This window comes from Sturnira hondurensis, unplaced genomic scaffold (assembly GCF_014824575.4).
Source record: "Sturnira hondurensis isolate 20B ecotype Veracruz unplaced genomic scaffold, ASM1482457v3 Scaffold0022017, whole genome shotgun sequence".
Taxonomy (NCBI): Eukaryota; Metazoa; Chordata; class Mammalia; order Chiroptera; family Phyllostomidae; genus Sturnira; species Sturnira hondurensis.
In genome coordinates this window covers 3,632,694-3,644,209 of record NW_028094648.1, presented here as the reverse complement: position 1 = coordinate 3,644,209, position 11,516 = coordinate 3,632,694, and the positions used below count along the sequence as shown (strand labels likewise).

The 11,516-nt window shown below is 37.5% G+C and overlaps 1 pseudogene; it reads left to right on the top strand.

Annotated features, from left to right (window-relative positions):
* Positions 1 to 7,515: 7,515 nt before the first annotated feature.
* LOC118978596 (DNA-directed RNA polymerase II subunit RPB3-like) lies at positions 7,516 to 8,352 on the top strand (annotated as a pseudogene).
* The last annotated feature ends 3,164 nt before the right edge of the window (positions 8,353 to 11,516 follow it).

Here is an 11,516-nt window from a genome sequence, read left to right as displayed (position 1 = left end):
AGGTTTTAACAAAAGGTCTCAAAGATCTTTGGTCTTGAAGCAATGTATTAATGAGAATCTTTTACTTGTTTGATAGGCTGGGGATGTGAATAGTTTTATTTTCTGAAAACAATTTCTAAAATTCCTGAGCTCTTTGCATTCCCCCTAAATATTTCTTGGAAACTGGCCAGTTATTCGGTTTATATTTGTCTTGTGGATCTTACCATATGCTAAAAAACCCAGTAGATGTTTTCAGTATCATGACCCAAAGTTGTTTAGGTATATTACCTGACTTTCAGGTAGCACGTTATGGTTTTGCTAAATGTGACAACTTCGTAACACAGGACATTTCACTTTGTTTTTCCTGTTGCAACATTCTTTCTCGGTGTTTCCGGCCTCCTTTCATGCTATCCTTACTCCCTGTCTCCTGGTCCCCGAATCGAAGGATCATGTATTTGTTACGGCAGCACTCCATTTTCAGTACAATTTTTTGTTAGTGACCCATCGCCTTAATAGTAACATGGAACTAATGGCCACAGAACTTCTGTGACAAACCATGGTAGGAATTTATCCCTTATATAAATAAAATAATCCTAGCAGTAACTCTGCTGATCACACTTGGGGTTTACCTGATTATCTGATGATTTAGCGTGGCCTGAACTGGGCAAACTGGGCAAACTGAGCTCTGCTCCGTATGGCTCCCATCCTTTATCAGGCTAGCCCGGGTATGTCCATTTATAGTGGTATCATTAGAAGGCAACTGTGAGAATGAACCCAATTGTACAAGCCCACTTTAATCTTTTCTTTGCATCATGTCTGTAAACATATCATCAGCTAAAACAGTGCATGGCTGCACAGAGGGGTGGTAACTGTGTCTGCTCCCATGCCCAAGAAAGAGAATTGTGAAGTTACCTGGCTCACTGCGTGGAGGGGCAGAGGGTCAGGGCCATCCATCTCTGCAGTCTACCAATTCTAGGCCTTCTGACTCCGGCCAAACTTCCGATCTTATGTGTAAGAATAAATACATCGTCAGGTACTTTAGTTTATATTTTATTGGAATTATATAAGTATTTTGCTTTAGATTTTATGGTGGTTATAACTGACTTTTTACACTTAAAATATCAATTAAAGCAAATAATTCCTTTTGAGGAAAGTGACTTTTATTGTCTTAACCTTTTATTGTCTTAATTTATAGTTGGGAAACCTCAGTGGAGGGTTTAAGGCACTTGGTAAATTTCTTTTTCTTCAGAGACAAATAGTGTTCAGATTGCTTCCATTTGTCAATTACAACATTTGTTTCTGCAGTTAAACCATATTAAATAGCAGCAAAGTTCGCTTCAGTTAAGCAGACCTTTCTCTGTCTTCTGTAGATAAATCTTATTTTCTCATCTATTAAGTATTTAAAGGAAATTTCTTCATGAGGACCAAGTCAGACTGTATTTTTCAAGCACTATACACAGTATTACATATATTTGTACAGACATACGCATGATTGTATATGCTTTGATTGGTCAGAATATTCCTGCAGAATAGACTGAATTGTAATGGGTAACCATTAGGGGAAGTATAGGTGAACAGAATGATAATCACTTATTGTTACCAAAGCTGTCTTATAAGAAACCACATCCGTGACACAAAAGCCCACTTTATTTTCTTCAAACCTATAGTCGTTGAATTTTATGGAAACCTTTTAGCCTTCTGTGGTCCTTTACTTTCCTAAGTGGTCACTAAAGGAAAATTAACTAATATTTAAGGAGAGGAATATAATATTTTTGTGACTTTCAACCTCAGGAGTAAAACCTATTAGCAGTTATAGATTTCTCTCTGAAGCAATGAGCTAGTGTATAATCGATTCATGTTAGCTTCACACTGTATATCAAGATGTTAAGTCTCGCTGGGTCTGTACTTCTGTTTCCTATTCGAGCTTGTACGAGGCTATACATTAAGTCTAAGAGATTAGACACAAACTGAAGCCTCAATGATTATAAAACAATCCTTTGTGTCTGACCTCAGACACTTAACAATACCCAAGCAATAAACATTTTAATCAATAGCTTCCTTGTGGTTGAGACAACTTAATCATGAAAACATCTGAGACTTTAAACAAATGAATATTAATAATAGACAATCTATTTGCCTAATATTTTCAGTTCTCTCTCTTTTTCTATCTGTATGTCTATCTGTCTGTCTCTCTCTGTGTTGCTCTCTATTTTTCTCTTTGCTGAATTGTCAAAAACTAGTTTTCTTTGGAGTATAGGGACATTGAGATTTGAAAATGTTTTATGTATTCTTAATCCAAAGAAATGAGGCTCCCATAGTATTTAACTAATCTGAAAATATAATGCACAAATCCTAATTTCAAGACTGAATTTTCTACTATGTTCAGTGATAAGAATGTTTTTCCGTTTCCTTCAAATATTTTTGTATTGTGTAGTTTTATTTTTTTATGGTTACTAATTTATGAGTTTTTTGGTATTAAGCAAGATGATAATGTGGTATGTTAGAAAAGTTTCTGTTTATCTTGGAGCCAGAAGTTCTGGTTCTCTAACTTCACACAATCATTTAAGCCTTAGGGTTTTTTTCCAAATTTCAATAACAAGAATAATTTTTCTTTTTCTACCCTAACAATGGTTCATGAGGATAAAATGAATCACTAATGTGTGAATGTCTTCTGCGTACTATCAGTCTTTCCACAAATGCAAACACTCGAGATTTGGAAAAAAGAAATTTTGTTCTTATAATATCACAGGAAATTCCTATAGGAGGGTTTCAAACACTGCCCTTCAGCTCTTTGTTAGGGTGGGGTGTGCTACTGACACTACATTCCTTTCAGAGGTCATGGGTCAGACTAAGCTAGGATTAAGAAACAATAGAAACAATATTTGTTCACTCATAGTAAAGTGACAGAAACTCTTTTAGAAATAGTGGGTCCCAGAATTTTACTAAAAAGATGAGAAAATACTAGGAAAAAAATATTTGTCTGTCTGATTAATACATTGAGTCACCCAAGCATAGCCTGAGGCAAGCCTCCAATCCACCCAGTTCTCATCTTTTCTCCAACTCTCCTGGTGGACTGAAAAACTCAATGTCCTAAAATGATTTTTATCTGGGTCTGGGACCTAGAGGAGATTAAGTGGGACTCCAACAGGAAAAGACTGAAAACACCAATATGAGAGGAAAAGAAAAGGGAAAACGACGTCCATATAACTTACACAGAGTGACTCCGTATGAACTGATTTATCTTGGGAGGGAAAAACTAAATAAATCTTTTGCCCTACGCTCTAAACATATTATTTTTATTTAGTAATACAATAATAAGAATTTCCAGAAATGATTCATTTTCTCTCTGCATATACAAAGGCATAGTCAAGAGGTTGCAATATTTTCACTAAAATTTGTGAATACACAACCACAAAATCCTTCCCTTTTTTTTTAGCAGCAGATCTAATGGAGTACATAAGATGTAGTCCAGTCAGTCAATTTATTAATATATGCGGATATGCTGGGTTTTATGTTGCTCCAAAGTTATGCAAAATGCAACTCTTGAGGGGAAACTGGGTGAAGGGTATATGGGAACTTTTTGTACCAACTGTTTGTGAATCTATAATTACTCCAAAATGATTAAAATTATGTACTATTACAGACATATTAACATTCAACTGAGACTTTCTAAAATACTTATAATAATGAGAATAAAAAATCATTAGGAAGTAATAAAGACAATATTTTAAGATATTCCATGTAGGGAAACCAATCATTATTGATTTGTTTACATAAAGTGATTTTTATTTTTTAGGATCTATCCTGAGTAGATAGAATAATAAAAAATCATTGCTGAAATGATAATTAGTGCTAAACAAAATGTTAAAATATAATAAAACCACAGAAGGAAATTTATGTGTGTAAAGTTTGATTACTTACTGAAATTAATCTGATTGTTCCCTACCAAGATTAAAGAGAACACACATAATTTTTTTCCTTGCCTATTTTTTGTTCATAAAATAATCATGTTATACCAGTGGAGATAAATAGAAAAATATCTTGCTTCACAGTATATTTCCATGTTGGAGTTTTTATTTTAAATTTTCAACAACTCTGATGTTTTCAGTTCTATGACATTTACATATTAGATCTGTGATCATCGTTATGACAGTCACTTGCACGATCCACTTTTTTGTCCTTACAGCAGTAAAAAAACCCAAATTTCTCCAAGAAAGGTTTTGTTCCCATAAGATTTCCTGTCACTGAATTTTTTTATTCTTTCCATCTTCCCAGTGTGTGGCTTTGGAGCATTCTTTTGTATTATTATATTGCTTTGACCTAGCTTTCCCTGTCAATATATTACTTTAATGGAGTTTTTAAACTAAAAGTACACACACAATGACATGAAATACTGTTAAGTGTCTCTTGTGTGGAAAAATAGAATAATAGAAGAAAAAGGGTGTCAGTTCTCCATCGTTTCTAGTCCCCACCCCGTCTGCTGGTAGTAGGTGTAAAAGCAAAAGCTTGTGAAAAAGCCACAAGCAAGAGAACGAAACTATACAACAGTTCTTCCCCACATACAAAAACTAATTCAAAATGGATCAAAGACCGAAATGAAGATCTGATACAATACATTACATAGAAGAAAACCTAGGTACTGAACTTATGGACCTTCTTGCTCTTAGGGAAGATTGTATGAATTTGACCCCAAAGGCAAGGGAAGCAAAGGTAAAAATAAATGAATGGGATAGTATCAAACTAAAAAGCTTCTGCACAGCAAAAGAAACTGGTAAGAAAACAAAAAGGCAACCACAAAAATGGGAGATGCTATTTGCAAACAGCGTCTCCAACAAGAAGTTGACATCCAAAATATATAAAGAACTCATATAACTCAATACCAAACAAACAATCCATGTAAAAAGGGACAGATGACATGAACAAACACTTGAAGACATATAAATGTCTTCACTTGAAGACACTTGAAGACATATAAATGTCCGGAAGACATATGAAAAGATGCTTGACTTTACTAGCTATTAGGGAAAAGCAAGTAAAACTACAATAAGATAGCACTGATTAGAATGGCTGTCATCACAAGAAAAGTAATACCAAGTATTGGAGAGGTTGTGAAGAAAAAGGAACTCGCATGCCCTACTGGTGGGAGTGTAAACCAGTACAGCCTCTATGGAAAATTGTATGGAGGTTACTCAAAAAATGAAGAATAGAGGTACCATGTGACCCAGCAATTCCTCTTCTGGGTATCTACACAACAAAATTGAAAACATTTATTTGCAAAAATATATGCATAACTGCATTCATTGCAGCATTATTCACTATGGTCAAGACATGGAAACAACCAAAGTGTCCATCAATAGGTGATTGAGTAAAGAATATGAGTATATATATATGGATATACATAAATGAAATAATATTCAGCCATAAGAAAAAATGAAATATTTCCATTGGTGACACGGATGGACCTTGAAAATATGCTAGTTAAATAAATCAGCCAGAAAAAGCTAAGAACCATATGATTTCACTGAAACGTGTGACATATTGTAAAACTAAAACTCATGGACGCAGACAACAGTATGGTGGTTACCAAAGGAAGAGGGTTGGGTGACTGTAAAAGGCAAAGAGGGCCAAATATCTGGTGATGGAAGGTGATTTGACTTGGGGTGGTGGGCCCACAATGCAATGTACAGATCATGTACTGCAGAAGTGTACACTTAACATCTATACAATCTTATTAACCAATGTCACCCAAATAAATGAAAAAGCTTGGTCTGGCATAGTGTGGAGTTGTGGCATCTCCTTTTTCTTAAAAATAAATGCTGCATGAGCACTGGAAGATGGTAAATATGTTTTTGCTTCATACTGTGACAACCACCAGATATTTAAGGGTGAACATTATTTATTTTAGTTATTTGTTCAAGCCTTGCTAATGTACATGGCAAATATGGCGCACATCTGTCTTTGGTCTTTGTACTATCACCTTGTTATTTGCTAAATAGCTCATTTGTGTGATTTAAGAAGGTAGATGCTTCAAATGTGTGAAGGTTAAATGATGATAATAAATGTCCATTACTTTTAATCTGGCTGGGATCTGAGATCTCACTGAATTCTTGGCTTGTTCAGTAGTTTTGTTTATATTCCTGGAAGGAAGGACTTTGTATTGGTATGTGTTCTAGAGAAATTGATCCAGTATTTATTTATTTACTTTAAAATTTTTATTTATTGATATTAGAAGAAAGGTGTGTGTGGGGGTGTATGAGAGAGAGAGAGAGAGAGAGAGAAACAACTTATTCCACTTATTTATACATTCATTGGTTGATTTCTCTGGCAAGGCATTGAAATTGAACCCAGAGCCTTGGCATACCAGGATGATGCTCTAACCAACTGAGAAAACTGGTCAGGACAAAACAATATTATCATATGGAATTGGCTCACATGATTATGGAGGCCAAGAAGTCTAGACACAAGAGAGCTGATGATACAGTTCAGTGCAGGGCCGAAGGCCTGAGATCCAGAATTATAGCATAAATTCTAGTCTGAGTCCAGGTGTGGAGGCAGAAGGCAAATGTTCTGGCATAGTGACAAACACAGAGAAAAAAATTTAAAATCAGGTTTTTTTTGTATTCAGGCCTTCATTGGATTGAACGAGGCTCATCTGCATTGATGAGGGTAATATGCTATACTCATTCTACAAATTCAAATGTTAATGTCATTCTTCCTCCCATGCACACCCAGAAATAACATTTAATCAACTACCTGGGCAGCTCTTGGTTCAGTTAAGTTGGTACATAAAATTAACCATTATAGAATTATTCTGCAATGGTCACTGTGTATATATGCATGCATGTGTATGTATATGTGTGTGTGTATATATATAATTTTGCTACAGACAGAATATAAAGAGCACTAGAAAGGACAAGACAGAAGCAAAAACTATACCAATTTCATTTTAGTAAGGGCACCAGACAGCTGTCTTTCTGTTATTTTCTTAGCGGTTTTATGTGCAGCAAAGGCCAAAAAAAAAGAAAAAGTTGTACTTTCTTATGAAAGTAACTCAGAGAGAAATCAGTGGGCTATCTACAATGTAGTATTTACTGCTTTTTACCCAATTTCATTTTCCTGACACTACTGAACCAGATATCCATTTCTCCACTTATTCTTCATAGAAATACAGATCACCATGGTACCCAGTACCTTCAGACAGTCCATAGATAGCTATTGACACATCCGGAGGTAATGGAAGCCATTTCTGTATCATTGAAGTCACCACTGGTTACTTTCCTTGCTGACCTATCAGTGTAAAAATAGTGTCAGAGAAGAGATAATGGCAGGAGTCATAATATACAACTATATGAAGCTGTTTCTTCAAATAATAACTTGTATTTACTTAAGTATTTACTTATGTCATTTATTCAAAACACATTAATGAACCAATGGCTAAATAAAGTCCTGCAGGGAAACAAAAAGATGAGTAAAATAGTTTGTGTTAGGATTTAGTGGGATAGAAATGCAAGGACACTGGTGAGGGGGTGGAGCACCATGCCCTTCACCAACCAGCCTACTGTCCAGATCAAAGAGCTTAGGGATGAGAAGGTCAAGTTTATCTTTGGCAATATTGACCTAGTGCTGGCCAATTCTATTCAGAGGATCTTCATCCATGAGGTGCCCATAATAGCCCTAAACTGGGTTCAAATCGATGCCAGTTTCTCAGTGCTTCATGACAAATTCATTACTCACAGGCTTGGCTCCATCTCCCTCACTAGCAATGGCATTGTGGACAAGCTGCTGTACTCCTGGGACCGCGTGCCTGAAGACTTCTGCCCTGAGTGCTCCGTGGAATTCACTCTCGATGTGTGGTGCAACGAAGACAAGACTCATCATGTCACAGCTCAAGACCTCATCTCCAACAGCCCCCAGGTCATTCCAGTGACATCCCTGAACTGAGGTAATGACCCCAATGACTACATGGAGCAGGATCACATCATCATTGTCAAGCTGTGAAAGGGCCAGGAGCTGAGACTTCACACCTATGCCAAAAAGTGCCTCGTCAAGGAACATACAAAGTGGAACCCGACTGCAGGGGTGGCTTTTGAATATGATCCCAGCAATGTCCTGAGGCACACACACAGTATACCCCAAGCCAGAGGAATGGCCAAAGAGTGAATACTTAGAGCTGAATGAGGATGAGTCACAGGCCCCTACAACCCCAACAGCAAGCTGGAGAGGTTTTACTACAACCTGGAGTCTTGTGGCTCTCAGTACCCTGAAACCATCGTCCTTTCAGCCCTCTCTGAGTTGAAGAAGGAGCTGAGTGATTTACAGACCCAATGAAGCCATGAGATCCAGAGTGATGTCCTAACCATAAACAAGCTGTAGCTCGCTTCCTTTGGAAAGAAGAGATTTGAGCTATGTTTCAGGTCTGTCCTGAGTCATCTAGTTTCGGGGGTCTGGACAGCTGTTACTTACACTTCTTGGCAAATCATCAGTACCAGGTAAGGAGGTAGCAGTGGGGAAGTGTAGCCCCATCCCAGCCTTGTTTGGTTGCAGATAGATTACCAGGAGTTGTGGTGGTATTTGAGGCAGAACAGTCTTTTATTGGACACTCAGCATCCCTGGTACTGCCTGCTAATTGCCAGTTGTCTCCCCAGAACCCAGACCTCCCTCTCCCATTTTCTAACCTGCCTGTAGGGGTCACACTGCTTCCCTGTTGAAAACCACTGTGCTGGACCCTCCTCTTTTGGCCATTTTAGGTCTTTTTTTTTCTGTCCCAAAGTTGGCATTTTCAGAGTTGTACCTCAGGTTTCTGGTGCTAGGGTTGAGTGCAAGAACTCTCCTAAGGCTGCCTGCAAACCCAGTTTTTGCCCAGGGCCAGCCTGCTGACACTTCACTCAAATTCCCTGTGTCCCTAATTTGAGAACCTCTTAAGAACAGTGATACCCTGGCTGCTCCCCCCAATAAACCCTGTATGACTTCAAAAAAACCCCCCAATAAATGCAAAGAAATAGCAATGGAGTTTAAAACTTAAATATCAGGGCATCATATCCAGTGTGAATACTGGGATGATGGATAGCAGGTTTGAGTAATTCTTAGAAGTCTAGGCAGGGAACTCTAAAAACATTTGAAAATGGCATAAAGCTTTGGCTATAGTTATTTGAACCAGGAAAATATGACTAGTCTCTCACTGGGACTGAAGAAAGCAAAGAGAAAAATGAAGAAATAGGCCAATTACCAGAAGTGGAATTTCAGAACAGGACTCAATTTAGATGAATTGAAGCACATGATGTGAGAAATCAGACGTTTGGAATAAGGTCAGAGCCCATTCAATAGAAACACAACACTTTTCCCATTAATGACAGGCAACCTGATGCTTAGTCAAAAATGCTGTTGGTGTGAAGGTCCTTAGAGATTACCTGTTTTGGTTCGTATTTAGTCTTGTGATTTAAGCCTTCAGGTGAATATTTAGTCTCAGCTATGAAAAAGAAGAAAATGTAAAATCAAGTTAAAGCAAAGGTCTTAAAGAAGTCAGGTCCTTGGCCTCAAAAAGCTGTACTTGTATATCCTTCTATTACATAACTGCTCCAGGGGTAGAGGAGAAAGAACACAAGCTTTATGGTCAAATGAGCTAGGATTAGCACTTTTGTTACTAAATGGGTAAAAATGTATGAATCACTTAAGCCTTCATCATTAGTTTCCTTATATCTAAATGTGTACAGGGTAGACCTATCACACTGTTGGTCTTAATTTTTACTCTTTCCAGGGTAGATAGAACATTCTTCTTCACTTCCTGGCTCTGGAAACACATGTGATTGGATTTGACCAATAGACTATTATTTCCAAACACAATGCAAATAGAATGACACGTGTCTCAGTTATAAATTTCTTTTCTTTTTTTTTGCATCAGAGTTAACTAAATCAAAATTTAATAAACTGGTACAGTAATAAAATATTCTAATTTTTGTTAGTAGTTGATATCTCTTTATCATGGCACTTTCAAAGCATTCTGAATTTGTGAGCTAATAACTTATTACAAATCTGCAAGGTAAAATAAGACAAAAATTGATAACTTCTGATTCAGATTATATGTCAAGTTTAGTTGTGCTTATAATAAAGAAATAATATAAATTAACTGCATAGGTTGCTGGGTGATATGGATTATTTTTTAAAAGATTTTATTCATTTGTCTTTAGAGGGGAAGGGAAGGAGACAGGGAGAGAAATATCAATGTGTGGTTGCCTTTCATGCGTCCCCCACTGGGAACTGGCCTGCAACCCAGGCATGTGCTCTGACTGGGAATTGAACTGTGATCTTTTGGTTTGCAGGCCTGCACTCAATCCACTGAACTACATCAGCCAGGGCAGATTATTTATGCTGATACTTAGAGTACCTACTTTTCTTTTCTTTATTTTTTTATTGTTGTTCAAGTACAATTGTCTCCATTTCTCCCCACCACTAACTCCCCCACCCCAGCCATCCCCACCTCTCACCCTTGATCCCTACCCTGCTTTGGTTCTGTCTATGTGTTCTTTAGAGATGTTCCTGAAAACCCTTCCCCCTTTCCCCCTCATTATCCCTTCCCACCTGCCCTCTCATTACTGTCAGTTTGTTGTCAATTTCAGTGTCTCTGGTTATATTTTGCTCACTTGTTTGTTTTGTTGACTAGATTCTACTTATAGGTGAGATCATACAATATTTATCTTTCACTCCCTCGCTTATTTCGCTTAGCATAATGCTTTCCAGTTCCATCCATGCTGTCCCAAAGGGTAGGAGCTCCTTTTTTCTTTCTGCTGCATAGAATTTCATCATGTAAATGAACCATAGTTTTTTGATCTGTTCATTTACTGATGGGCACTTAGGTTGCTTCCTGCACTTGGCTATTATAAATTGTGCTGCTATGAACATAGGGGATGCACAGGTTCTTTTGGATTGGTGTTTCAGGGTTCTTAGAGTATAATCCCAGCAGTGGAATTGCTGGGTCAAAAGGCAGATCCATTTTCAGTTTTCTGAGGAAATTTCATACTGTTTTCCACAGTGGCTGCATCAGTCTGCATTCTCACCAACAGTGCACTAGGGTTCCCTTTTCTCCACATCCTCACCAGTACTTGTTGTTTGTTGATTTGTTTGTGCCATGAGGTGGTATCTCATTGTGGTTTTAATTTGCCTCTCTCTGATGGCTAGTGATACTGAGCATCCTTTCATATGTCTCTGGGCTATCAATGTGTCCTCCTTGGAGAAGTGTCTGTTCAGGTCCTTAGCCCATTTTTAATTGAGTTGTTTGTTGTTTGGAGGTGAAACCCTTGTCTGAGGTATCATTGGCAAATATTTGTATATAAGAAACTACCCCAGAACACAGTGTCTTAAAAAATCATTTTATTTTAATTCTGTGGGTCAGCAATTTTGGCCTGGCTCAGCTGTGTAATTTTCTGCTGGTCTTCTTGGATGGGTTGTGCAAATGCATTCACCTGGTAACTTGATTTAGGGGCTGTTTTGCCTATGAGTTTTAGCTTGTGTGATGGGTCTCAGCTCCACATGGCCTTATCATT